This window comes from Lissotriton vulgaris, chromosome 7, assembly GCF_964263255.1.
Source record: "Lissotriton vulgaris chromosome 7, aLisVul1.2, whole genome shotgun sequence".
NCBI classification, from domain to species: Eukaryota; Metazoa; Chordata; class Amphibia; order Caudata; family Salamandridae; genus Lissotriton; species Lissotriton vulgaris.
Genome location: NC_141695.1, coordinates 1,668,046,483 through 1,668,070,093, shown reverse-complemented (window position 1 = coordinate 1,668,070,093; position 23,611 = coordinate 1,668,046,483). Strand labels below are relative to the sequence as shown.

General features: G+C 50.5%; 1 pseudogene across 1 annotated transcript in view; it reads right to left on the bottom strand.

Moving 5' to 3' along the window:
* LOC147706252 (targeting protein for Xklp2-B-like) overlaps positions 1 to 23,611 on the bottom strand; it is a 232,490-nt pseudogene that overhangs the window by 5,162 nt on the left and 203,717 nt on the right. Inside the window, exons 11-12 of the transcript XR_015297625.1 lie at positions 23,246 to 23,416; positions 22,973 to 23,044 (exon numbers count right to left, since the gene is read on the bottom strand). The product of XR_015297625.1 is annotated as a targeting protein for Xklp2-B-like (transcript). The remainder of the gene's footprint in view (positions 1 to 22,972; positions 23,045 to 23,245; positions 23,417 to 23,611) is intronic.

Below are 23,611 nucleotides of genomic sequence, written 5' to 3'. Positions count from 1 at the left end.
TGGCCCTCACTTTTTGGGGACGGTTAAATTGCCTTCTGACACATGCCTTCCTCTATTACGCCTCCTTCCGGGTGTTCCTTGAATGATGATAGCTATCCTGGTCAGTTATTAGCTTTTACTCTCTTTGTAGTTTTGGAAATTGTACTCCACAAAATTAAACCTTATTCTATCCTTGTACTATGGTTCTAGGCTCCATACGATATTATGTGCTCAGAGACTGTTGCAAAGGCGTTCTGTCCGGTTGGTTTTACTATATCCTTCTCCTATATGTCATAGCAGCCGGCCCTGAGGGGTTGTAGGCAGACGCTGTGTACTGTGCTTTTTATCAATAAAGGTTTTCAAAAAAAAAAAAAAAAAAAACAAACAATGTCAGGGACTTAAAGAATTTGGAGAAACTACTCCGCAACGAGTTGTCTAAATGGTGGGCGGAAAAGTCACTTGAGAAGTATCGCGACGCCAATCGTGTTCCAAGGAGCCTCAGGGTATTAATTGTTCCTACGTACGAGAACCCGGATCCTAAGAAGTTACAAGAGTGGGCCGATAATTAAGATGTGCAGCATATTTTTAGAGGCCTGCAAATTATTAAGTATGCCCAAACTGATAGAGCTGCTCTACTTGTGGAAATAGACCGTATAAATGGACTGCTAGAGGCTACCGGTGAAACTGACCTTATAAATAAAACCAGAAAGGAGAGCGAGGCCCGTTTGAGTAAATATGAGGAGTCAATTCAAGAAAGCAAAATACAAAAATTTGCGCGAGACCAGCGGGACTATGCCACAGGTCGCATTTTTACTCGCGAGGAAGTAAGATTCCTATAAACGGAAGGCCATGTCCGGACAGCAAAAATCTGGGCCAGTAGCTGGACAATCGACAAATACAAATGTTGATCCCACAGACTCAGACAATGTGTCCTTTACGTCACACAGCGGGTCAAATCGATATCCGGTCAGTTACCTCCTTGGACCCAAATGAACTGACTGATTTTTCTGTCATAGAGGAGCTGAATTTTGTCAGCGAGGACCGGAGGTACTCCCTGCGCCTACGCAACCCTCAGTAACAACAAGGCAGAGCAGCAGCCAAAAGCGCCGCATCAGGAGGCGCAGTTCCAAAGCGAGGCACAGCAAGGGGAAATACGCGCAGGAACTGGAACAAGTAACAACGAAACAAAACTGTTATTAATTTGACAGACCTTATTCTTTCAAAGGCGGAGGAGCAGCTTCTGTCATTTGGCTTGTCATATTGCCCATCCAATGATTCCTCCTACACTCAGGCACGCATAGACGTTTTAAAGTTCATTAGAAAAATTAAACTGATGAAATATTTCCAACTTCATCCTATGCAAGAGAACAAAGAAAGTGCCAACGTAGAAGCAAATTCAGCGGCAGCTCCTCTGCAAGTAAGGAATCTAGAAGGCTTGCAATCTCTTCTATCATTAGCTCATGAAGATAGCTCGCAAGGATCCCCCTCTGTCAGTCAAGTAGTCACAGTTACCAAGCCCGCGTCTAGCCCTTATTGGAGTAAATCGACCTTTCTAACCCCAATGCCAAAGGATGCAGTAGATTTCTTCAGCGACAGTTGTCACTGAACTGAAGAATCTGAACAGGGTGACTTTGGGAAGAAAGAAACAAGATAACAATAATGAACAATACTTGTAATTAATAAGGAAAATACAAGATAATCCATCTGTGATTGTTAAAAACGCTGACAAAGGCGGTAACACGGTTTTGTGGGCTAAAATTGACTATCTTAAAGAAGCCACAAGACAATTGGGGGACCCCACGTGCTACACTAAAACCACCAAATTTGCCATGCTGAAGAGCAACAAATCTACCAGGAAAACCATCTACCAATGGCAAAGAAAGGGACTCCTCACTAAGGATGAGGCCAAATTTCTAAGCGTTACACATCCTATCAACCCAGCTTTTTACCTTCTTCCCAAAATACACAAACTTGTCACCCCTGTCCCTGGACGTCCTATTTCGGCACGTGGTAGTATTAATGAAAATGTATCCAAATAGGTTGATTTTTTCCTCCAACCCCACATGACCTCACTTCCTTCTTATCTTAAGGACATTACTGACTTTTTAGTTAAAATCAAAAATGTAAATTGGGGATCCGATTTCTGTTTTTTGGTGATGGACATTGAATCGTTATACACGAGTATTCACCACTCTCAGGGTCTTGAGGCCACTAAACATTTAGACACACGCAATGCAGTCCTGCGAGACCTCAATATTATGCTGTTGGAGATGACTAAGATTGTTTAACCAACAACCATTTCCAATTTGAAAATGACATACCAGCAAGAACGAGGGGTTGCTATCGGCTCGTGCTTCTCTCCCAGCTACTCATGTTGGTTGGTGGGAGGAGCACGTGCTACATAAAGCTAATCGCCAGTGGCTCCCACATCTAGCCTACTATTGGCGTTTTATAGATGGCATGTGTCATATGGAAGGGTTCGCAGGTACAGGCCCAAGCTTTTGTGAATGAGATCAACACTCGTAACTTAAGATTCACTGCTACAATTACATCAAGCTCGGCTGAGTTCTTTAGATGTACACATTTACATTGAGCAGGGCAAGTTATATACAAAGCTTCACAGGAAGGCAACGGCAGGGAACTCCATTCTCCACGCCCGGAGTGCCCACCCATCCAACACCATAAACAGTATACCCTTTTGCAAATTTATTCGCATTAAGAGAATCTGCAGCGATCCAACTACATCTAACCAGTGCTTAGCGGAGTCAGTTCAAAGGTTTCTTCAGCGCGGCTACAAGTTAGATCTTTTGAACCGTACACGAGAGCTTCATCGCGCTCTAGAGACGAATTACTGACTCCTAAAAACGTGGCCATATCCGATTCAACTTCTGTTGATTCTGTCAGTCTTATTACCACCTACTGTTCACAGGAACGCAAACTGAGACGGATCATTAATTCTGAATGGCCTATCGTTTTAACAGATGTTATTTTAGGTCCCATCTTGCCCAAGTTACCTGCTATCCCCTTCAGGAGGGCTCCTTTCATGAAGGATGCACTGGATAAGACACAGCCTGAGTTAACACCCAAACGCACTTGGCTGTCCAAAACAAGTTTTTTTAAGTGCACGACATGCCGCGCATGTACTTTTGCGAAAAATGGCACGCATTAGAAATCTGCGTTTAGTATTGCCATTAATGAAGATCTTACCTGTCGCAGCGAGTTTGTCATCTATCAATTAACATGTACTTGTAATCTCTTACATTGGCAGCACTAAGTTGCCGGCTAACCAAAGTATCCTGCAACATGTGCGAGCCATAGTCAACTCAGACAGCAACTATCCAGTGGCTCGCCACTTTAAAACGGTCCATGACAAACTAAAAGACCTGCATTATATATTTTGGGTTCGGTCCCTAACCCCGGACGGGGAGGCGACCGAGAAACATTTCAGGCAAAAAGACTTATTTCATTTTGCTGCAAGATTCAAAGGCACCAAATGGATTGAATATAATAGATGAATTGCACAATTTTTTGTAATTAGGACATCTCTGTTTTATTACTCTGTTTCTGTAGTGTAATTTCCTTTTGCTGGTCATTTTTTAAAATGAAAGTTTTGAATTCTTGATCTTTAGGCCCACACAAACTGTTATGAATTAGTATGTTGAATAAGATTGTGTCTCAGCAGTCATTGTCACTTTTTTATAGTTAGTCATTTTTTCACCCATTAAGCACTAGCACATTAGTTAAACTGGCATGCAACAGACTGATTGACACCTGTTGTGCATCGCTCTCTATTGACTAAACATATATGACTACATATATGACGTTTTGTGGCCTCAGTGAATGCATCTGCACTTTACCTTTTGATGAACTCTGTTTTTAGCGTACCCCGTTTACATTTTTATTGAATATTGCATTTGCACTTTATTCTTGCTATAATTTGTATGTACTGCTATCAACTTGCTACTGGTAATGGTGTGATGGCGCTTTATTAAAAAAGCTTGAATTTACTACAAGGAGAAGAGATCTGCGCCCGTTATAGCCCGCACTGACAGCGGCCAGGATGATTACATACATACTCAAATAGTTTGTTTTTTTAATATCAATTTCTAAGAAGAATGGAAAATTTCAATAAAAGGATTGTGATACTAAGGTGAGTCTTCATCTATGTGTTTACAACTATTCTGTGGTCTGTATCCGTGACTATTAATAGATACACAAGCGAGTAGACGGCCGTTTGACAAGGGATGTATGCTCGACTGATAAAATTTAACAATATTCTTTGGGAGTCCAAGATAATTTTTAGGTCTCGCCTAGACGAAAGCAAAAGCAAAGCTTTTGCTGTCTATGCGAGACAACTTATGTTGCCACTTTTCTGGGAATATTGTGGACATCAGACTGTTACGAGCTTTTTCTGCTGTAGTCAGGCTGTCACGAGCTTCTCCTTTGGAGATTTGACCTCGTGAGCGCGCCTTGACTGCATCTAATGGGCTGTGCGCTTCCTTTAGTCAGTTTCACTTTGACGCCTGCACTTTCAGAGTGAAATGAAACAATGTGTCTGGTAGTTGTTCCTGTGGAGTGCCTTCTGACCTCGTGAGCGCGCCTTGACTGCATCTAATGTGTGTGGCTTTTTTTTTCAACGTGGCCCTGGCGCTTGCTTCAGTCAGTTTCACTTCTAAGGTGCAGGCGTCAATGGGTCTGGTACTTGTTTTATTTCCATTTAATGCTCTTTGGAACAACAATTTTATATTACTTGTGTGTATTACCACTGGCCAGAATTTCAAAGACTTATATTCACGCAGGTGAAATAATACTATTGTGATTAGGGCCGATTTTTGGAGTCTGACCGTTCAGAGTGCAGAGTGGAGCTTCAGAGTGGAGCTTCAGAGTGGAGCTTCAGAGTGGAGCTTCAGAGTGCAGAGTGGAGCTTCAGAGTGGAGCTTCAGAGTGAAGATTCAGAGTGGAGCTTCAGAGTGGAGCTTCAGAGTGGAGCTTCAGAGTGCAGAGTGGAGCTTCAGAGTGCAGAGTGGAGCTTCAGAGTGGAGCTTCAGAGTGGAGCTTCAGAGTGCAGAGTGGAGCTTCAGAGTGGAGCTTCAGAGTGGAGCTTCAGAGTGCAGATTCAGAGTGCAGATTCAGAGTGCAGATTCAGAGTGCAGATTCAGAGTGCAGATTCAGAGTGCAGATTCAGAGTGGAGCTTCAGAGTGGAGCTTCAGAGTGCAGAGTGGAGCTTCAGAGTGGAGCTTCAGAGTGCAGAGTGGAGCTTCAGAGTGGAGCTTCAGAGTGCAGAGTGGAGCTTCAGAGTGGAGCTTCAGAGTGCAGAGTGGAGCTTCAGAGTGGAGCTTCAGAGTGGAGCTTCAGAGTGCAGAGTGGAGCTTCAGAGTGGAGCTTCAGAGTTCAGAGTGGAGCTTCAGAGTGGAGCTTCAGAGTGGAGCTTCAGAGTGGAGCTTCAGAGTGGAGCTTCAGAGTGGAGCTTCAGAGTGGAGCTTCAGAGTGCAGAGTGGAGCTTCAGAGTGGAGCTTCAGAGTGGAGCTTCAGAGTGCAGAGTGGAGCTTCAGAGTGGAGCTTCAGAGTGGAGCTTCAGAGTGCAGAGTGGAGCTTCAGAGTGGAGCTTCAGAGTGGAGCTTCAGAGTGGAGCTTCAGAGTGGAGCTTCAGAGTGGAGCTTCAGAGTGGAGCTTCAGAGTGGAGCTTCAGAGTGGAGCTTCAGAGTGGAGCTTCCGAGTGCAGAGTGGAGCTTCCGAGTGGAGCTTCCGAGTGGAGCTTCCGAGTGGAGCTTCAGAGTGGAGCTTCAGAGTGGAGCTTCAGAGTGGAGCTTCAGAGTGGAGCTTCAGAGTGGAGCTTCAGAGTGCAGAGTGGAGCTTCCGAGTGGAGCTTCCGAGTGCAGAGTGGAGCTTCCGAGTGGAGCTTCCGAGTGGAGCTTCAGAGTGGAGCTTCAGAGTGGAGCTTCAGAGTGGAGCTTCAGAGTGGAGCTTCAGAGTGGAGCTTCAGAGTGGAGCTTCAGAGTGGAGCTTCAGAGTGCAGAGTGGAGCTTCAGAGTGGAGCTTCAGAGTGCAGAGTGGAGCTTCAGAGTGGAGCTTCAGAGTGCAGAGTGGAGCTTCAGAGTGGAGCTTCAGAGTGCAGAGTGGAGCTTCAGAGTGGAGCTTCAGAGTGGAGCTTCAGAGTGGAGCTTCAGAGTGGAGCTTCAGAGTGGAGCTTCAGAGTGGAGCTTCAGAGTGGAGCTTCAGAGTGGAGCTTCAGAGTGGAGCTTCAGAGTGGAGCTTCAGAGTGGAGCTTCAGAGTGGAGCTTCAGAGTGCAGAGTGGAGCTTCAGAGTGGAGCTTCAGAGTGCAGAGTGGAGCTTCAGAGTGGAGCTTCAGAGTGCAGAGTGGAGCTTCAGAGTGGAGCTTCAGAGTGCAGAGTGGAGCTTCAGAGTGGAGCTTCAGAGTGGAGAGTGGAGCTTCAGAGTGGAGCTTCAGAGTGGAGCTTCAGAGTGGAGCTTCAGAGTGGAGCTTCAGAGTGGAGCTTCCGAGTGCAGAGTGGAGCTTCCGAGTGGAGCTTCCGAGTGGAGCTTCCGAGTGGAGCTTCCGAGTGGAGCTTCAGAGTGCAGAGTGGAGCTTCCGAGTGGAGCTTCAGAGTGCAGAGTGGAGCTTCCGAGTGGAGCTTCCGAGTGGAGCTTCAGAGTGCAGAGTGGAGCTTCAGAGTGGAGCTTCAGAGTGCAGAGTGGAGCTTCCGAGTGGAGCTTCAGAGTGCAGAGTGGAGCTTCAGAGTGGAGCTTCAGAGTGGAGCTTCAGAGTGGAGCTTCAGAGTGGAGCTTCAGAGTGGAGCTTCAGAGTGGAGCTTCAGAGTGGAGCTTCAGAGTGGAGCTTCCGAGTGCAGAGTGGAGCTTCCGAGTGGAGCTTCAGAGTGGAGCTTCAGAGTGCAGAGTGGAGCTTCAGAGTGGAGCTTCAGAGTGGAGCTTCAGAGTGCAGAGTGGAGCTTCAGAGTGCAGAGTGGAGCTTCAGAGTGCAGAGTGGAGCTTCAGAGTGGAGCTTCAGAGTGCAGAGTGGAGCTTCAGAGTGGAGCTTCAGAGTGCAGAGTGGAGCTTCAGAGTGCAGAGTGGAGCTTCAGAGTGGAGCTTCAGAGTGCAGAGTGGAGCTTCAGAGTGCAGAGTGGAGCTTCAGAGTGCAGAGTGGAGCTTCAGAGTGCAGAGTGGAGCTTCAGAGTGCAGAGTGGAGCTTCAGAGTGGAGCTTCAGAGTGCAGAGTGGAGCTTCAGAGTGGAGCTTCAGAGTGGAGCTTCAGAGTGGAGCTTCAGAGTGGAGCTTCAGAGTGGAGCTTCAGAGTGCAGAGTGGAGCTTCAGAGTGCAGAGTGGAGCTTCAGAGTGCAGAGTGGAGCTTCAGAGTGGAGCTTCAGAGTGCAGAGTGGAGCTTCAGAGTGGAGCTTCAGAGTGCAGAGTGGAGCTTCAGAGTGGAGCTTCAGAGTGCAGAGTGGAGCTTCAGAGTGCAGAGTGGAGCTTCAGAGTGGAGCTTCAGAGTGGAGCTTCAGAGTGGAGCTTCAGAGTGGAGCTTCAGAGTGGAGCTTCAGAGTGGAGCTTCAGAGTGCAGAGTGGAGCTTCAGAGTGCAGAGTGGAGCTTCAGAGTGCAGAGTGGAGCTTCAGAGTGGAGCTTCAGAGTGCAGAGTGGAGCTTCAGAGTAGAGCTTCAGAGTAGAGCTTCAGAGTGCAGAGTGGAGCTTCAGAGTGGAGCTTCAGAGTGCAGAGTGGAGCTTCAGAGTGGAGCTTCAGAGTGCAGAGTGGAGCTTCAGAGTGGAGCTTCAGAGTGGAGCTTCAGAGTGGAGCTTCAGAGTGGAGAGTGGAGCTTCAGAGTGCAGAGTGGAGCTTCAGAGTGCAGAGTGGAGCTTCAGAGTGCAGAGTGGAGCTTCAGAGTGCAGAGTGGAGCTTCAGAGTGCAGAGTGGAGCTTCAGAGTGGAGCTTCAGAGTGGAGCTTCAGAGTGGAGCTTCAGAGTGGAGCTTCAGAGTGGAGCTTCAGAGTGCAGAGTGGAGCTTCAGAGTGGAGCTTCAGAGTGCAGAGTGGAGCTTCAGAGTAGAGCTTCAGAGTGCAGAGTGGAGCTTCAGAGTGGAGCTTCAGAGTGGAGCTTCAGAGTGGAGCTTCCGAGTGGAGCTTCCGAGTGCAGAGTGGAGCTTCAGAGTGGAGCTTCCGAGTGGAGCTTCAGAGTGGAGCTTCAGAGTGGAGCTTCAGAGTGGAGCTTCAGAGTGGAGCTTCAGAGTGGAGCTTCAGAGTGCAGAGTGGAGCTTCAGAGTGGAGCTTCAGAGTGGAGCTTCAGAGTGGAGCTTCAGAGTGGAGCTTCAGAGTGCAGAGTGGAGCTTCAGAGTGGAGCTTCAGAGTGGAGCTTCAGAGTGGAGCTTCAGAGTGGAGCTTCAGAGTGCAGAGTGGAGCTTCAGAGTGGAGCTTCAGAGTGGAGCTTCAGAGTGGAGCTTCAGAGTGGAGCTTCAGAGTGCAGAGTGGAGCTTCAGAGTGCAGAGTGGAGCTTCAGAGTGGAGCTTCAGAGTGGAGCTTCAGAGTGCAGAGTGGAGCTTCAGAGTGGAGCTTCAGAGTGGAGCTTCAGAGTGGAGCTTCAGAGTGGAGCTTCAGAGTGGAGCTTCAGAGTGGAGCTTCAGAGTGGAGCTTCAGAGTGGAGCTTCAGAGTGGAGCTTCAGAGTGGAGCTTCAGAGTGGAGCTTCAGAGTGGAGCTTCAGAGTGGAGCTTCAGAGTGCAGCTTCAGAGTGCAGCTTCAGAGTGCAGAGTGGAGCTTCAGAGTGCAGAGTGGAGCTGCAGAGTGCAGAGTGGAGCTTCAGAGTGGAGCTTCAGAGTGGAGCTTCAGAGTGCAGAGTGGAGCTTCAGAGTGCAGAGTGGAGCTTCAGAGTGCAGAGTGGAGCTTCAGAGTGGAGCTTCAGAGTGCAGAGTGGAGCTTCAGAGTGCAGAGTGGAGCTTCAGAGTGGAGCTTCAGAGTGCAGAGTGGAGCTTCAGAGTGGAGCTTCAGAGTGCAGAGTGGAGCTTCAGAGTGGAGCTTCAGAGTGCAGAGTGGAGCTTCAGAGTGGAGCTTCAGAGTGGAGCTTCAGAGTGGAGCTTCAGAGTGGAGCTTCAGAGTGCAGAGTGGAGCTTCAGAGTGGAGCTTCAGAGTGGAGCTTCAGAGTGGAGCTTCAGAGTGGAGCTTCAGAGTGGAGCTTCAGAGTGGAGCTTCAGAGTGGAGCTTCAGAGTGGAGCTTCAGAGTGGAGCTTCAGAGTGGAGCTTCAGAGTGGAGCTTCAGAGTGGAGCTTCAGAGTGGAGCTTCAGAGTGGAGCTTCAGAGTGCAGAGTGGAGCTTCAGAGTGGAGCTTCAGAGTGCAGAGTGGAGCTTCAGAGTGCAGAGTGGAGCTTCAGAGTGGAGCTTCAGAGTGCAGAGTGGAGCTTCAGAGTGGAGCTTCAGAGTGCAGAGTGGAGCTTCAGAGTGGAGCTTCAGAGTGGAGCTTCAGAGTGGAGAGTGGAGCTTCAGAGTGGAGCTTCAGAGTGCAGAGTGGAGCTTCAGAGTGCAGAGTGGAGCTTCAGAGTGGAGCTTCAGAGTGCAGAGTGGAGCTTCAGAGTGGAGCTTCAGAGTGGAGCTTCAGAGTGGAGCTTCAGAGTGGAGCTTCAGAGTGGAGCTTCAGAGTGGAGCTTCAGAGTGGAGCTTCAGAGTGGAGCTTCAGAGTGGAGCTTCAGAGTGGAGCTTCAGAGTGGAGCTTCAGAGTGGAGCTTCAGAGTGGAGCTTCAGAGTGGAGCTTCAGAGTAGAGCTTCAGAGTGCAGAGTGGAGCTTCAGAGTGGAGCTTCAGAGTAGAGCTTCAGAGTAGAGCTTCAGAGTGCAGAGTGGAGCTTCAGAGTGCAGCTTCAGAGTGGAGCTTCCGAGTGGAGCTTCCGAGTGGAGCTTCAGAGTGGAGCTTCCGAGTGGAGCTTCAGAGTGGAGCTTCAGAGTGGAGCTTCAGAGTGGAGCTTCAGAGTGGAGCTTCAGAGTGGAGCTTCAGAGTGGAGCTTCAGAGTGGAGCTTCAGAGTGGAGCTTCAGAGTGGAGCTTCAGAGTGGAGCTTCAGAGTGGAGCTTCAGAGTGGAGCTTCAGAGTGGAGCTTCAGAGTGGAGCTTCAGAGTGGAGCTTCAGAGTGGAGCTTCAGAGTGGAGCTTCAGAGTGGAGCTTCAGAGTGGAGCTTCAGAGTGGAGCTTCAGAGTGGAGCTTCAGAGTGGAGCTTCAGAGTGGAGCTTCAGAGTGCAGAGTGGAGCTTCAGAGTGGAGCTTCAGAGTGCAGAGTGGAGCTTCAGAGTGGAGCTTCAGAGTGGAGCTTCAGAGTGGAGCTTCAGAGTGGAGCTTCAGAGTGGAGCTTCAGAGTGCAGAGTGGAGCTTCAGAGTGGAGCTTCAGAGTGGAGCTTCAGAGTGGAGCTTCAGAGTGGAGCTTCAGAGTGGAGCTTCAGAGTGGAGCTTCAGAGTGGAGCTTCAGAGTGGAGCTTCAGAGTGCAGAGTGGAGCTTCAGAGTGGAGCTTCAGAGTGCAGAGTGGAGCTTCAGAGTGGAGCTTCAGAGTGCAGAGTGGAGCTTCAGAGTGGAGCTTCAGAGTGGAGCTTCAGAGTGCAGAGTGGAGCTTCAGAGTGCAGAGTGGAGCTTCAGAGTGGAGCTTCAGAGTGGAGCTTCAGAGTGGAGCTTCAGAGTGGAGCTTCAGAGTGGAGCTTCAGAGTGGAGCTTCAGAGTGCAGAGTGGAGCTTCAGAGTGGAGCTTCAGAGTAGAGCTTCAGAGTGGAGCTTCAGAGTGGAGCTTCAGAGTGGAGCTTCAGAGTGCAGAGTAGAGCTTCAGAGTGGAGCTTCAGAGTGCAGAGTGGAGCTTCAGAGTGGAGCTTCAGAGTGCAGAGTGGAGCTTCAGAGTGGAGCTTCAGAGTGCAGAGTGGAGCTTCAGAGTGGAGCTTCAGAGTGGAGCTTCAGAGTGGAGCTTCAGAGTGGAGCTTCAGAGTGGAGCTTCAGAGTGCAGAGTGGAGCTTCAGAGTGGAGCTTCAGAGTGGAGCTTCAGAGTGGAGCTTCAGAGTGGAGCTTCAGAGTGGAGCTTCAGAGTGGAGCTTCAGAGTGGAGCTTCAGAGTGGAGCTTCAGAGTGCAGAGTAGAGCTTCAGAGTGGAGCTTCAGAGTGCAGAGTGGAGCTTCAGAGTGGAGCTTCAGAGTGCAGAGTGGAGCTTCAGAGTGGAGCTTCAGAGTGCAGAGTGGAGCTTCAGAGTGGAGCTTCAGAGTGCAGAGTGGAGCTTCAGAGTGGAGCTTCAGAGTGCAGAGTGGAGCTTCAGAGTGGAGCTTCAGAGTGGAGCTTCAGAGTGGAGCTTCAGAGTGGAGCTTCAGAGTGGAGCTTCAGAGTGGAGCTTCAGAGTGCAGAGTGGAGCTTCAGAGTGCAGAGTGGAGCTTCAGAGTGGAGCTTCAGAGTGGAGCTTCAGAGTGGAGCTTCAGAGTGGAGCTTCAGAGTGGAGCTTCAGAGTGGAGCTTCAGAGTGGAGCTTCAGAGTGGAGCTTCAGAGTGGAGCTTCAGAGTGGAGCTTCAGAGTGGAGCTTCAGAGTGGAGCTTCAGAGTGGAGCTTCAGAGTGGAGCTTCAGAGTGCAGAGTGGAGCTTCAGAGTGGAGCTTCAGAGTGCAGAGTGGAGCTTCAGAGTGCAGAGTGGAGCTTCAGAGTGGAGCTTCAGAGTGGAGCTTCAGAGTGCAGAGTGGAGCTTCAGAGTGCAGAGTGGAGCTTCAGAGTGCAGAGTGGAGCTTCAGAGTGGAGCTTCAGAGTGGAGCTTCAGAGTGGAGCTTCAGAGTGCAGAGTGGAGCTTCAGAGTGGAGCTTCAGAGTGCAGAGTGGAGCTTCAGAGTGCAGAGTGGAGCTTCAGAGTGGAGCTTCAGAGTGCAGAGTGGAGCTTCAGAGTGGAGCTTCAGAGTGGAGCTTCAGAGTGGAGCTTCAGAGTGGAGCTTCAGAGTGGAGCTTCAGAGTGGAGCTTCAGAGTGGAGCTTCAGAGTGGAGCTTCAGAGTGGAGCTTCAGAGTGGAGCTTCAGAGTGGAGCTTCAGAGTGGAGCTTCAGAGTGGAGCTTCAGAGTGGAGCTTCAGAGTGGAGCTTCAGAGTGCAGAGTGGAGCTTCAGAGTGGAGCTTCAGAGTGGGGCTTCAGAGTGGGGCTTCAGAGTGGGGCTTCAGAGTGGGGCTTCAGAGTGGGGCTTCAGAGTGGGGCTTCAGAGTGGGGCTTCAGAGTGGGGCTTCAGAGTGGGGCTTCAGAGTGGGGCTTCAGAGTGGGGCTTCAGAGTGGGGCTTCAGAGTGGGGCTTCAGAGTGGGGCTTCAGAGTGGGGCTTCAGAGTGGGGCTTCAGAGTGGGGCTTCAGAGTGGGGCTTCAGAGTGGGGCTTCAGAGTGGGGCTTCAGAGTGGGGCTTCAGAGTGGGGCTTCAGAGTGGGGCTTCAGAGTGGGGCTTCAGAGTGGAGCTTCAGAGTGGAGCGTCAGAGTGCAGAGTAGAGCTTCAGAGTGCAGAGTAGAGCTTCAGAGTGGAGCTTCAGAGTGGAGCTTCAGAGTGGAGCTTCAGAGTGCAGAGTAGAGCTTCAGAGTGCAGAGTAGAGCTTCAGAGTGCAGAGTGGAGCTTCAGAGTGGAGCTTCAGAGTGCAGAGTGGAGCTTCAGAGTGGAGAGTGGAGCTTCAGAGTGGAGAGTGGAGCTTCAGAGTGGAGCTTCAGAGTTCAGAGTGGAGCTTCAGAGTGGAGCTTCAGAGTGGAGCTTCAGAGTGGAGCTTCAGAGTGGAGCTTCAGAGTGGAGCTTCAGAGTGGAGCTTCAGAGTGGAGCTTCAGAGTGGAGCTTCAGAGTGGAGCTTCAGAGTGGAGCTTCAGAGTGGAGCTTCAGAGTGGAGCTTCAGAGTGGAGCTTCAGAGTGGAGCTTCAGAGTGGAGCTTCAGAGTGGAGCTTCAGAGTGGAGCTTCAGAGTGGAGCTTCAGAGTGGAGCTTCAGAGTGTAGAGCTTCAGAGAGTAGAGCTTCAGAGAGTAGAGCTTCAGAGAGTGGAGCTTCAGAGTGGAGCTTCAGAGTGGAGCTTCAGAGTGGAGCTTCAGAGTGCAGAGTAGAGCTTCAGAGTGGAGCTTCAGAGTGCAGAGTAGAGCTTCAGAGTGGAGCTTCAGAGTGCAGAGTGGAGCTTCAGAGTGCAGAGTAGAGCTTCAGAGTGCAGAGTAGAGCTTCAGAGTGCAGAGTAGAGCTTCAGAGTGCAGAGTGGAGCTTCAGAGTGGAGCTTCAGAGTGCAGAGTGGAGCTTCAGAGTGGAGCTTCAGAGTGGAGCTTCAGAGTGGAGCTTCAGAGTGGAGCTTCAGAGTGGAGCTTCAGAGTGGAGCTTCAGAGTGGAGCTTCAGAGTGGAGCTTCAGAGTGGAGCTTCAGAGTGCAGAGTGGAGCTTCAGAGTGGAGCTTCAGAGTGCAGAGTGGAGCTTCAGAGTGGAGCTTCAGAGTGGAGCTTCAGAGTGCAGAGTGGAGCTTCAGAGTGGAGCTTCAGAGTGGAGCTTCAGAGTGGAGCTTCAGAGTGCAGAGTGGAGCTTCAGAGTGCAGAGTGGAGCTTCAGAGTGCAGAGTGGAGCTTCAGAGTGCAGAGTGGAGCTTCAGAGTGCAGAGTGGAGCTTCAGAGTGCAGAGTGGAGCTTCAGAGTGCAGAGTGGAGCTTCAGAGTGCAGAGTGGAGCTTCCAAGTGGAGCTTCAGAGTGGAGCTTCAGAGTGGAGCTTCAGAGTGGAGCTTCAGAGTGGAGCTTCAGAGTGGAGCTTCAGAGTGCAGAGTGGAGCTTCAGAGTGGAGCTTCAGAGTGCAGAGTGGAGCTTCAGAGTGGAGCTTCAGAGTGGAGCTTCAGAGTGGAGCTTCAGAGTGGAGCTTCAGAGTGCAGAGTGGAGCTTCAGAGTGGAGCTTCAGAGTGGAGCTTCAGAGTGGAGCTTCAGAGTGCAGAGTGGAGCTTCAGAGTGGAGCTTCAGAGTGCAGAGTGGAGCTTCAGAGTGGAGCTTCAGAGTGCAGAGTGGAGCTTCAGAGTGGAGCTTCAGAGTGGAGCTTCAGAGTGGAGCTTCAGAGTGGAGCTTCAGAGTGGAGCTTCAGAGTGGAGCTTCAGAGTGGAGCTTCAGAGTGGAGCTTCAGAGTGGAGCTTCAGAGTGGAGCTTCAGAGTGGAGCTTCAGAGTGCAGAGTGGAGCTTCAGAGTGGAGCTTCAGAGTGGAGCTTCAGAGTGGAGCTTCAGAGTGCAGAGTGGAGCTTCAGAGTGGAGCTTCAGAGTGGAGCTTCAGAGTGGAGCTTCAGAGTGGAGCTTCAGAGTGGAGCTTCAGAGTGGAGCTTCAGAGTGGAGCTTCAGAGTGCAGAGTGGAGCTTCAGAGTGGAGCTTCAGAGTGCAGAGTGGAGCTTCAGAGTGCAGAGTGGAGCTTCAGAGTGGAGCTTCAGAGTGCAGAGTGGAGCTTCAGAGTGGAGCTTCAGAGTGCAGAGTGGAGCTTCAGAGTGGAGCTTCAGAGTGGGGCTTCAGAGTGGAGCTTCAGAGTGGAGCTTCAGAGTGGAGCTTCAGAGGGGAGCTTCAGAGGGGAGCTTCAGAGGGGAGCTTCAGAGGGGAGCTTCAGAGGGGAGCTTCAGAGGGGAGCTTCAGAGGGGAGCTTCAGAGGGGAGCTTCAGAGGGGAGCTTCAGAGGGGAGCTTCAGAGGGGAGCTTCAGAGGGGAGCTTCAGAGGGGAGCTTCAGAGGGGAGCTTCAGAGGGGAGCTTCAGAGGGGAGCTTCAGAGTGGAGCTTCAGAGTGGAGCTTCAGAGTGGAGCTTCAGAGTGGAGCTTCAGAGTGGAGCTTCAGAGTGGAGCTTCAGAGCTTCAGAGTGGAGCTTCAGAGCTTCAGAGTGGAGCTTCAGAGTGGAGCTTCAGAGTGCAGAGTGGAGCTTCAGAGTGGAGCTTCAGAGTGCAGAGTGGAGCTTCAGAGTGGAGCTTCAGAGTGCAGATTCAGAGTGGAGCTTCAGAGTGCAGAGTGGAGCTTCAGAGTGCAGATTCAGAGTGGAGCTTCAGAGTGCAGAGTGGAGCTTCAGAGTGGAGCTTCAGAGTGCAGATTCAGAGTGGAGCTTCAGAGTGCAGAGTGGAGCTTCAGAGTGGAGCTTCAGAGTGCAGAGTGGAGCTTCAGAGTGCAGATTCAGAGTGCAGATTCAGAGTGGAGCTTCAGAGTGGAGCTTCAGAGTGGAGCTTCAGAGTGGAGCTTCAGAGTGGAGCTTCAGAGTGGAGCTTCAGAGTGGAGCTTCAGAGTGGAGCTTCAGAGTGGAGCTTCAGAGTGGAGCTTCAGAGTGGAGCTTCAGAGTGGAGCTTCAGAGTGCAGAGTGGAGCTTCAGAGTGCAGAGTGGAGCTTCAGAGTGCAGAGTGGAGCTTCAGAGTGGAGCTTCAGAGTGGAGCTTCAGAGTGCAGAGTGGAGCTTCAGAGTGGAGCTTCAGAGTGCAGAGTGGAGCTTCAGAGTGGAGCTTCAGAGTGCAGAGTGGAGCTTCAGAGTGGAGCTTCAGAGTGCAGAGTGGAGCTTCAGAGTGGAGCTTCAGAGTGCAGAGTGGAGCTTCAGAGTGCAGAGTGGAGCTTCAGAGTGGAGCTTCAGAGTGCAGAGTGGAGCTTCAGAGTGGAGCTTCAGAGTGCAGAGTGGAGCTTCAGAGTGCAGAGTGGAGCTTCAGAGTGGAGCTTCAGAGTGCAGAGTGGAGCTTCAGAGTGCCGAGTGGAGCTTCAGAGTGCCGAGTGGAGCTTCAGAGTGCAGAGTGGAGCTTCAGAGTGCAGAGTGGAGCTTCAGAGCTTCAGAGTGGAGCTTCAGAGTGGAGCTTCAGAGTGCAGAGTGGAGCTTCAGAGTGGAGCTTCAGAGCTTCAGAGTGGAGCTTCAGAGTGGAGCTTCAGAGTGGAGCTTCAGAGTGCAGAGTAGAGCTTCAGAGTGGAGCTTCAGAGTAGAGCTTCAGAGTGGAGCTTCAGAGTGGAGCTTCAGAGTGGAGCTTCAGAGTGGAGCTTCAGAGTGGAGCTTCAGAGTGGAGCTTCAGAGTGGAGCTTCAGAGTGGAGCTTCAGAGTGGAGCTTCAGAGTGGAGCTTCAGAGTGGAGCTTCAGAGCGGAGCTTCAGAGCGGAGCTTCAGAGCTTCAGAGTGGAGCTTCAGAGCTTCAGAGTGGAGCTTCAGAGTGGAGCTTCAGAGTGGAGCTTCAGAGTGCAGAGTAGAGCTTCAGAGTGGAGCTTCAGAGTGGAGCTTCAGAGTGGAGCTTCAGAGTGGAGCTTCAGAGTGGAGCTTCAGAGTGGAGCTTCAGAGTGGAGCTTCAGAGTGGAGCTTCAGAGTGGAGCTTCAGAGTGGAGCTTCAGAGCTTCAGAGTGGAGCTTCAGAGCTTCAGAGTGGAGCTTCAGAGCTTCAGAGTGGAGCTTCAGAGCTTCAGAGTGGAGCTTCAGAGCTTCAGAGTGGAGCTTCAGAGCTTCAGAGTGGAGCTTCAGAGCTTCAGAGTGGAGCTTCAGAGTGGAGCTTCAGAGTGGAGCTTCAGAGTGGAGCTTCAGAGTGGAGCTTCAGAGTGGAGCTTCAGAGTGGAGCTTCAGAGTGGAGCTTCAGAGTGGAGCTTCAGAGTGCAGAGTGGAGCTTCAGAGTGGAGCTTCAGAGTGCAGAGTGGAGCTTCAGAGTAGAGCTTCAGAGTGGAGCTTCAGAGTGGAGAGTGGAGCTTCAGAGTAGAGCTTCAGAGTGGAGCTTCAGAGTGCAGAGTGGAGCTTCAGAGTAGAGCTTCAGAGTGGAGCTTCAGAGTGCAGAGTGGAGCTGCAGAGTGGAGCTTCAGAGTGCAGAGTGGAGCTGCAGAGTGGAGCTTCAGAGTAGAGCTTCAGAGTGCAGAGTGGAGCTTCAGACTGGAGCTTCAGAGTGCAGAGTGGAGCTTCAGAGTGCAGAGTGGAGCTTCAGAGTGCAGAGTGGAGCTTCAGAGTGGAGCTTCAGAGTGCAGAGTGGAGCTTCAGAGTGCAGAGTGGAGCTTCAGAGTGGAGCTTCAGAGTGGAGCTTCAGAGTGGAGCTTCAGAGTGGAGCTTCAGAGTGCAGAGTGGAGCTTCAGAGTGGAGCTTCAGAGTGCAGAGTGGAGCTTCAGAGTGGAGCTTCAGAGTGCAGAGTGGAGCTTCAGAGTGGAGCTTCAGAGTGGAGCTTCAGAGTGGAGCTTCAGAGTGCAGAGTGGAGCTTCAGAGTGCAGAGTGGAGCTTCAGAGTGGAGCTTCAGAGTGCAGAGTGGAGCTTCAGAGTGGAGCTTCAGAGTGGAGCTTCAGAGTGGAGCTTCAGAGTGCAGAGTGGAGCTTCAGAGTGGAGCTTCAGAGTGCAGAGTGGAGCTTCAGAGTGGAGAGTGGAGCTTCAGAGTGGAGCTTCAGAGTGCAGAGTGGAGCTTCAGAGTGGAGCTTCAGAGTGCAGAGTGGAGCTTCAGAGTGGAGCTTCAGAGTGCAGAGTGGAGCTTCAGAGTGGAGCTTCAGAGTGCAGAGTGGAGCTTCAGAGTGGAGCTTCAGAGTGCAGAGTGGAGCTTCAGAGTGCAGAGTGGAGCTTCAGAGTGCAGAGTGGAGCTTCAGAGTGGAGCTTCAGAGTGCAGAGTGGAGCTTCAGAGTGCAGAGTGGAGCTTCAGAGTGGAGCTTCAGAGTGCAGAGTGGAGCTTCAGAGTGCAGAGTGGAGCTTCAGAGTGCAGAGTGGAGCTTCAGAGTGGAGCTTCAGAGTGGAGCTTCAGAGTGGAGCTTCAGAGTGCAGAGTGGAGCTTCAGAGTGGAGCTTCAGAGTGCAGAGTGGAGCTTCAGAGTGGAGCTTCAGAGTGCAGAGTGGAGCTTCAGAGTGGAGCTTCAGAGTGCAGAGTGGAGCTTCAGAGTGGAGCTTCAGAGTGGAGCTTCAGAGTGGAGCTTCAGAGTGCAGAGTGGAGCTTCAGAGTGGAGCTTCAGAGTGCAGAGTGGAGCTTCAGAGTGCAGAGTGGAGCTTCAGAGTGGAGCTTCAGAGTGCAGAGTGGAGCTTCAGAGTGGAGCTTCAGAGTGCAGAGTGGAGCTTCAGAGTGCAGAGTGGAGCTTCAGAGTGGAGCTTCAGAGTGCAGAGTGGAGCTTCAGAGTGCAGAGTGGAGCTTCAGAGTGGAGCTTCAGAGTGCAGAGTGGAGCTTCAGAGTGCAGAGTGGAGCTTCAGAGTGGAGCTTCAGAGTGCAGAGTGGAGCTTCAGAGTGCAGAGTGGAGCTTCAGAGTGCAGAGTGGAGCTTCAGAGTGCAGAGTGGAGCTTCAGAGTGCAGAGTGGAGCTTCAGAGTGGAGCTTCAGAGTGGAGCTTCAGAGCTTCAGAGTGGAGCTTCAGAGCTTCAGAGTGGAGCTTCAGAGTGGAGCTTCAGAGTGGAGCTTCAGAGTGGAGCTTCAGAGTGGAGCTTCAGAGTGGAGCTTCAGAGTGCAGAGTAGAGCTTCAGAGTGGAGCTTCAGAGTAGAGCTTCAGAGTGGAGCTTCAGAGTAGAGCTTCAGAGTGGAGCTTCAGAGTGGAGCTTCAGAGTGGAGCTTCAGAGTGGAGCTTCAGAGTGGAGCTTCAGAGCTTCAGAGTGGAGCTTCAGAGCTTCAGAGTGGAGCTTCAGAGTGGAGCTTCAGAGTGGAGCTTCAGAGTGGAGCTTCAGAGTGGAGCTTCAGAGTGGAGCTTCAGAGTGCAGAGTGGAGCTTCAGAGTAGAGCTTCAGAGTGGAGCTTCAGAGTGGAGCTTCAGAGTGGAGCTTCAGAGTGGAGCTTCAGAGTGGAGCTTCAGAGTGGAGCTTCAGAGTGGAGCTTCAGAGTGGAGCTTCAGAGTGGAGCTTCAGAGTGGAGCTTCAGAGTGGAGCTTCAGAGTGGAGCTTCAGAGTGGAGCTTCAGAGTGGAGCTTCAGAGTGGAGCTTCAGAGTGGAGCTTCAGAGTGGAGCTTCAGAGTGGAGCTTCAGAGTGGAGCTTCAGAGTGGAGCTTCAGAGTGCAGAGTGGAGCTTCAGAGTGGAGCTTCAGAGTGCAGAGTGGAGCTTCAGAGTGGAGCTTCAGAGTGCAGAGTGGAGCTTCAGAGTGCAGAGTGGAGCTTCAGAGTGGAGCTTCAGAGTGCAGAGTGGAGAGTGGAGCTTCAGAGTGGAGCTTCAGAGTGCAGAGTGGAGAGTGGAGCTTCAGAGTGGAGCTTCAGAGCTTCAGAGTGGAGCTTCAGAGCTTCAGAGTGGAGCTTCAGAGTGGAGCTTCAGAGTGGAGCTTCAGAGTGGAGCTTCAGAGTGCAGAGTGGAGCTTCAGAGTGGAGCTTCAGAGTGGAGCTTCAGAGTAGAGCTTCAGAGTAGAGCTTCAGAGTGGAGCTTCAGAGTGGAGCTTCAGAGTGGAGCTTCAGAGTGGAGCTTCAGAGTGGAGCTTCAGAGTGGAGCTTCAGAGTGGAGCTTCAGAGTGGAGCTTCAGAGTGGAGCTTCAGAGTGGAGCTTCAGAGTGGAGCTTCAGAGTGGAGCTTCAGAGTGGAGCTTCAGAGTGGAGCTTCAGAGTGGAGCTTCAGAGTGGAGCTTCAGAGTGGAGCTTCAGAGTGGAGCTTCAGAGTGGAGCTTCAGAGTGGAGCTTCAGAGTGCAGAGTGGAGCTTCAGAGTGGAGCTTCAGAGTGCAGAGTGGAGCTTCAGAGTGGAGCTTCAGAGTGCAGAGTGGAGCTTCAGAGTGCAGAGTGGAGCTTCAGAGTGGAGCTTCAGAGTGCAGAGTGGAGCTTCAGAGTGGAGCTTCAGAGTGCAGAGTGGAGAGTGGAGCTTCAGAGTGGAGCTTCAGAGTGGAGCTTCAGAGTGGAGCTTCAGAGTGCAGAGTGGAGCTTCAGAGTGGAGCTTCAGAGTGCAGAGTGGAGCTTCAGAGTGGAGCTTCAGAGTGGAGCTTCAGAGTGGAGCTTCAGAGTGCAGAGTAGAGCTTCAGAGTGGAGCTTCAGAGTGCAGAGTGGAGCTTCAGAGTGCAGAGTGGAGCTTCAGAGTGGAGCTTCAGAGTGCAGAGTGCAGCTTCAGAGTGGAGCTTCAGAGTGGAGCTTCAGAGTGGAGCTTCAGAGTGGAGCTTCAGAGTGGAGCTTCAGAGTGGAGCTTCAGAGTGGAGCTTCAGAGTGGAGCTTCAGAGTGGAGCTTCAGAGTGGAGCTTCAGAGTGGAGCTTCAGAGTGGAGCTTCAGAGTGGAGCTTCAGAGTGGAGCTTCAGAGTGGAGCTTCAGAGTGGAGCTTCAGAGTGGAGCTTCAGAGTGGAGCTTCAGAGTGGAGCTTCAGAGTGGAGCTTCAGAGTGGAGCTTCAGAGTGGAGCTTCAGAGTGGAGCTTCAGAGTGGAGCTTCAGACTGGAGCTTCAGAGTGGAGCTTCAGAGTGCAGAGTGGAGCTTCAGAGTGCAGAGTGGAGCTTCAGAGTGCAGAGTGGAGCTGCAGAGTGGAGCTTCAGAGTGCAGAGTGGAGCTTCAGAGTGCAGAGTGGAGCTTCAGAGTGCAGAGTGGAGCTTCAGAGTGCAGAGTGGAGCTTCAGAGTGCAGAGTGGAGCTTCAGAGTGCAGAGTGGAGCTTCAGAGTGCAGAGTGGAGCTTCAGAGTGCAGAGTGGAGCTTCAGAGTGCAGAGTGGAGCTTCAGAGTGCAGAGTGGAGCTTCAGAGTGCAGAGTGGAGCTTCAGAATGCAGAGTGGAGCTTCAGAATGCAGAGTGGAGCTTCAGAATGCAGAGTGGAGCTTCAGAATGCAGAGTGGAGCTTCAGAATGCAGAGTGGAGCTTCAGAGTGTCAAGAGCAATGCCAATAGCTCCAACTTTAACAAAGGCAAAACCATTGCATTGTAAATGCTTGTTATTTTACCGAATCACATGCTCATGCTGCTGCCTGGTTTGTCTACATGCACACAGGCAGAATCACTCAGTACAAAATGGCTCCTGTTCACTCGTCAGTACGGTCTTGCGCCGCCCCACCTTCCCCCTGCCAAATACATTCATTCCAAATACTGCTTATTTTCATATCAGACTGACTTCTCACATCTGGGATAGCAGGGGCACCTTCCACAGTGATTAGTGCTTCACAAAAAATAATTCTCGGCTACCGCTCAGAAGCCTTGAAGCTTTGATTGAATGACACTGCAGTTTGATGCCCCGCTCGTTTTTTGATGCTATGCGTTCCAGACACTGATTTTATTAAGACTCACTTGGAGCTCTAAACTGTCACTTGATCTCTCTTTGGGTCATTTCGTTTGCCCGGAAGGACTAACATATCTGTGAAACCCTCTTCTTTTATAGTTTGAGCATCGTCTTCGTTTAGCAGGATAACATTATACATTTGAAAATACAAATATCCGGGAAGAACAGAGAGCAAATCTCCGCGATGTTGGGCATTCTCCTATCATAAAGGAAGCGTGTTGGTGGGACCTGTGGCATCTAACGCATCATTTAACCCTATATGCGTGGGCACCTACCACAATAATGTATAGGATGAGTTTGTTCCGTTCCCGTTTTTAATTTGATGTAAAACTCAAATCACTGCACACTCTCTACTACACACTCTACTACAGTCACTACTCTCTGCTACGCACTCTACTCTCTACTACACACTCTCTACTACACACTCTCTACTACACACTCTCTACTACACACTCTCTACTACACACTCTCTACTACACACTCTCTACTACACACTCTCTACTACACACTCTCTACTACACACTCTCTACTACACACTCACTACTACACACTCACTACTACACACTCACTACTACACACTCTCTACTACACACTCTCTACTACACACTCTCTACTCACTACTACACACTCACTACTCTCTACTACACACTCACTACTCTCTACTACACACTCACTACTCTCTACTACACACTCACTACTCTCTACTACACACTCACTACTCTCTACTACACACTCACTACTCTCTACTACACACTCTACTACTCACTTACTACTCTCTACTCACTCTCTACTACTCACTACTACTCTCTCTACTACTCACTACTACTCTCTCTACTACTCACTCTCTACTACTCACTCTCTACTACTCACTCTCTACTACTCATGACAATGCCATTTATTTATCTGTTTCCAAAACCAACACATAAATAAAACATTTGTCATTTACAATGCCAAAAGCGCTAATTTTTGCAAAGGCGAGACCGTTGCATTGTAAATGCTTGTTTTACATTGATTACGTTTGGCAGAGGCACTCCATACTGTCAGCAAGCAAAGCTTTAGCAATATGCTCAGTAGTTTTGGGGCAGCAGCGCCCACCAACCCCGCAGTCAGTCAGTGAGCCATTCAGCTTCCCCCAGGCCCCACCTGTCAAAGTCCTTTAGCATGGAGGGGAGTCACCAGGTTGGAGGAAGGATACAACAATTCTTGCCCGGTTTGGTTGGCAGACCATAATATCATATAGGTGAATCCTGCAGATAATTCAGAAGAGCTTCTTGCCACTCCCACCCCTTCTTCAGTCCCTGGACTGACAAGAGTACCATCTGTCAGTCTCTTGACAGGGAGTGCAAGCCTTTTTGGCCAAAGGCGCTATTGAGGGTGCTTGTGCCAGAAGTAGTGGTGGTTATCCGCCTACTTTCTGGTGCCAAAGAATGATGGAGGCCTTAGTCCTACACTCTTAAAGCATTCCCCTGTAAGGAGGAATTTAACATGCTCATAGGCCCAGGATTGGTCTGTCCTCGAGACGGTATGGTAGTGTTGAGTCTGCAGGACACCCATTCCCTGCAGAACCATTGGCACCACCTATAGTTCATTATGTCAGGACATTTTTCAGCTTGTTGTGCCAACCTTCACTCTCATTAGAGCCCCTCCGGTATTCATGAAAGTGATGGAGGTGGTAGAAGCACACCTTTGAAGGTCAGGGGTCCCAGTCTTAACCCTACCTTGACCTCTGCAGTCATCAACCACCTTCAGACTATGGAAAACTTACTGTTCTCTTTGGGGATCACTATAAACGTGCCAATTTCTCATCCTACTCATTCTCAAACACTCAATCAGAGCCATTTTGGACTACCTCCCCAGTGCTGCCATCGGCCATTGGCCAACGGCATTCCACCTGAGCAAGAAAACGCCCGCACCGCGGCGGAATTACCACCGCGGTTAACGGGTTAAGCCTACCTTTATTCTAATGCACAGAACTGACGCTTCAAAAGGCACAAACCTTCTTTTCTGCAGCTCTCCCATCTACTTTTAGGTAAAAGGCAGGCAGCGATCTAGCTCTGAACACTGGAATCTGTATAAAATAAGTGCAAATACAAAAATTAAAAGTTGCAATGCCATGTATCAACATTTTCCCCTCCTTTAAATTCAAATAGTAGGTGGCATCCCATGAATAATCTTCAAATTAAGGTAATATTCCACGGATGACTCAATCAACTTCACTCTAATAGACAGTTGTGCTCAAAGATATTCAGTGACCAAAGTTGGGGCTCACCTTCTCTTTTCTTAGATCTTCCAGTTTCTTCGTCTTCTTTTCTAAACTCTCTTGATCCCTGTTGTCAAAGGAGAATGGTGCAAGCTGGGACAGTCTTTGGTTTAGAGAAACTGGTTTAAAGGGTACACCATTATGTGGCATTCTGGAATCTTTTAACATGGGTGGTTTCGCCTAACAAAATAGAAATGAAAACAAAATTGCCAACAATTCCTAATTAACTGCCTATACCTGCACTGAAAGTGAACGGAGGAAAAATAAATATGACACAGGCAAGCACATCCTCCACCACAACCACCACCACCCTGGCATAGACAGACTTTCTTAAAGCAAAACAGGTGACTTGGACACTGTACAGCGTGGAAATGT